Source organism: Schistosoma mansoni (genome assembly GCF_000237925.1).
Source record: "Schistosoma mansoni, WGS project CABG00000000 data, supercontig 0013, strain Puerto Rico, whole genome shotgun sequence".
Taxonomy (NCBI): domain Eukaryota; kingdom Metazoa; phylum Platyhelminthes; class Trematoda; order Strigeidida; family Schistosomatidae; genus Schistosoma; species Schistosoma mansoni.
The window spans coordinates 376,726-380,794 of record NW_017386025.1 but is presented as its reverse complement, the minus strand read 5'-3'; the positions used below and the strand labels follow the sequence as shown (position 1 = coordinate 380,794).

The following is a 4,069-nucleotide window of genomic DNA, read 5'->3' as shown; positions in this document are numbered from 1 at the left end:
AGAAATACAATTTTTCTACTCATTAGGATAAAACAAAAATATATTTATCAATAACTCACTATCCAATGCTTAGTTTATTAATATAATTTGATTAATAAAAGATATACAAATGGTATATTCACAATACAAAAATAAATAAATACATTAATTTTATCAGGTGCCTTACTGATAAATGAAAATAGTGAGTTTAACATCATTAAAATGTGATTTAAAGATATTTTAAATTTGTTAAACTTTTATCATAATATAAACCAGTATATGAAATATTTTAGGTTTAAACCAGGTAAACTGATAATTGTAGGGGGTTCTAACAAATCAATTAAATGATATTAAGTCGTGTTTCTAAGGTGTTCATAAACTTTACATTTCAAAAGAAAATTTACAGGTCATTCAATTTCATTTTACTTATCTAGAACATTATTTAGGTTTAATGATCATTTGACTTTAATCCAACTGAGCTTTTTAAAGATGAACTTTCTTTATCTTTTAGTATGTTTTTAATAAAATTTTTATTATCAGTTTACTAATTACAACACTAGTCAATAAACCTTTAAAGATTTTTCATCTATGTTAAAAGGGTTTTTATATAACAAGTTTGTATATTGGAGACAAATTGATTACATTTGTTCATAACGGAAGAATTATGTATAAGAACCCAGATAAATGGTTAGTTAGATTTTTTCAATTCTTAATACTTGTTGAACATATCCGATGAATAAACTCTTTGATAAAACTGATCAGTTGAAAACAACTTTTACGAGGTGCTTTTTAATTTCAATAATCTATGAATACAAAAATGCTTGGAAAATAATAAGCTAAATCTACAAATGTTAGTTTGTTTTAAATAATTAGTGGAAAATAATAATTTACTAGTTAAGTCAAAGTAAAATCACTGATTTTTCGAAGAGTCAACAAACTTGTTGTAGAAGTTTATAAACAGAGAAAATGTTGCACAGTATTTAATCACTTAGATATTGATTAACTCAAATAATCAGCTATGAACTTACGGTAAAGTTAATTTTCATTAGTACAAACTATATGTGATCATCTAGATTCACTCAAAATTACTACAGTGTATGTAATATAAAATAACATGATATATATTTATTCATTTAGTTTCTATGCTCAAATTATTCTAATTTCTAGAAAAAAACGAGGACAAAAAGTAAGGAACTTAGTGTAATGTGTATGTAAAAAATTAAGATTAAATTTGAATGTAGAAAAGAGTATGGCTCTTCATAATTATATGATAAAGCGGTAGGTTAATGCTTTAAAATATTCCATTTTTTTAATTATTATGTTGTAGGTTCGGATCCAGGTTCTTTTGTTTTGGTACGCACAACCGAGCAATTTAATTAATCTTCATAAAAAGTACTGCTAAAGACCAAGTAAACTTGATTACACTTTTCTAGTAAATGAATTAACTACGGAATTGATACAGGAACAATCACTGTATTATTAAACGGTACTTTAGAAAGCTAGTACACATGAGCATACATGTACATGAAACTAAGTAGAATAGGAATAGTTGTTTTAGTTAGAGATATCATAACTGTTTGTAAACGACTATCCAAACAGAGACTAATTTCAAGAATGAGAGGAATGAGTTAACGCCATTTAAGAAAGTTGTTAGTTTAAAAAAAAGTATCTGTAATGCAGGAAACAGTGCATACAAAAGTACTTGAGGAGTAATGTCAAACCTAATTTCATATGTATTTTAAATATAACAAATTATTTTATCAATAATACACTGTTTAAGAAAAATATTGAGATGATAGATAAAGTGTGAATTTATGTAGTAAAGCAACACCTGAATTGATATAACTAATTTAATTAAACTATTAAAAATGGAAAGGAAATGGAAAGGAAAGAAACGAAATCGTCAATTTAAAAAAATAATAAAAAGGCGTCAACTTTATTTTTATGAATACACGATTACATTTCAAATATATCATAGATGACATCAGGAATGATTTGATTATAGTCGAATAATATTCTATAGTCCTATCAAACTAAGCCTTTGTTAATTACCAATAAATCAATTATAACCGTTAGTATACAATTTTGTTTAGAAAATACATGAAGTGAACTACTGAAAATGTTAGTTACGGACGACCATCGACTTTAAGCACTAATAATAATATTGGACCTTTGTAGTCTCAATGTGTTTCTGATCACTGAATCACTGTCTAGATGACTGGTGATGAACTTATTTCGGGAAAATCCTCTACGCACACAACAATAGTAAAGCATTTCAGGTAAAGAATATTGTGCACAAAAACTGTATTAAAGTTCCTGACACCTGATCAAAGTCTGGGAAGAATGTAATCATGACTTGACTAATATGAAATTGAGCTGAATACAGCTGAAAATGGACGATAAGAAGTGAAACAGCGACGCAGCTGACGAGATCGACTTCTAGATATTTTAGCAGAGGATAAACATCAGATATGTATTTTCACAAACAGGAGGTATTCTGAATGATATGAGAATAATTCACGCCGTTTTTATGATCACAGTCCCTGTATTTATTGGACAGACTAAGTACACCAACCGTCCAAATAATATTATACTTACAAGTATTTAACAAACCCAGTTAAATTATTCACGTTACTTTTCAAAAATTCAATACCTCAATGTAGTCAGTAAGTAAAATCAAATAGGATACTATAAACAGGTATGAAGTAGAAGAGAATATAAAACCATAGATAAAAATTTTCTGAAGTAAATCAACTTGAATATTTACTCAAAAGGTTTGAAATCTGCATGGTTAGAGAAGAAATCACATATTTTAAGTTTATCTATCAAAATGGCGAACTATAAATTCATTACTGTACTGAAATTAGTAAACAAGTAACTTTATTAAAAATTGAAAATAGTGTGTTTTCGAGGTGATAGACACGGGAATGCAAATGATAGTACTCGAAGTCACAAAATTGTCAATATTTTAGAAATCACCAACGAACAACAAACATACATAAACAACGGTAATAAGAGGCCTCTGAAACACTATAAGACAACATAGTTTATTATAAAAAAGGACTCTAACAATGTCACCAATTTTGACATTGCGTTTTATGTAGATTTCAGAAGACAATTCGTGGAGCGTTACGATATCAACTGAATGTGAATTTTGAGAAAAACTCATGGTACGGGTAGAGAGGTTACCAAAACGGTATCATTTCTTGAGAGAAATTCCCTGATAATCCCATAGTATGATGAATATGAAAAATTGGTGTATGGATGTAATAAACAGAAATTATTTAAGAAAGACAATACTTGATAATTGTTTAACAGTCCTTAACTCGGGAAGACATGATATACATCCTGATGAAAGCTAATGAATTCACATAGTTTTATTTACCTAAAAGTCAGTTTCTGGATAAATTACGTGTATCCGTAAAATAGAAATCATCATATATAAGTAAATGATTATTATTATTATTATTAACAGATGCAACAGCAAAACATGTAGTTCAAATGATCCTATACATTCAATATTGAAAAAAGCTTATAAATGTCACGAGATAAAAATAATGCATATACACTAATTTATACATCCTCATAGATTATGAGCAAATTATAATTGCAATGAGAGTCATCTCCTTAAATCTAATTTCTAATCGATTACTTTCACAACAACAAAAAAACACCATTTCATTGATTCATTATTAAAATAGATAGAAAACAATAACAAATTTTCAATTAACATAAAAACATGAATTATATTTTATTATAGTTGAAAGCGTGAGTCAATTCAAGCTAGACCACCATGGAAAACCTGGAAACACTGGACGGCCGTTTCGTCCTATTATGGGACTCCTCATCAGTGCACATCCACGAACCCACTCTCGCGAGCGAGATTCGAACCCAGGACCTACCAGTCTCGAGCCGAAGCCCTTAACCGATAGACCACTGAGCTGGCATCCAACGGTGTTAATGTCTAACTTCAACTGATCCACGAAGTTGAGCAACCATTCACCAATTGCCTTCAGCGAGTTCCTATCTCACAACAGACGTGGTTTTGAACTATCGATCTATCGGTTAAGGGTTTCGGCTCGAGACTGGT

At 29.1% G+C, this 4,069-nt stretch overlaps 1 protein-coding gene across 1 annotated transcript in view; it reads right to left on the bottom strand.

Annotated features, from left to right (window-relative positions):
- The window catches only part of Smp_136550 (tyrosine kinase), a gene marked incomplete at its 5' end in the record, with an annotated part of 40,652 nt that overhangs the window by 1,556 nt on the left and 35,027 nt on the right, over positions 1-4,069 (bottom strand). The gene's annotated exons all lie outside the window — the stretch shown is intronic.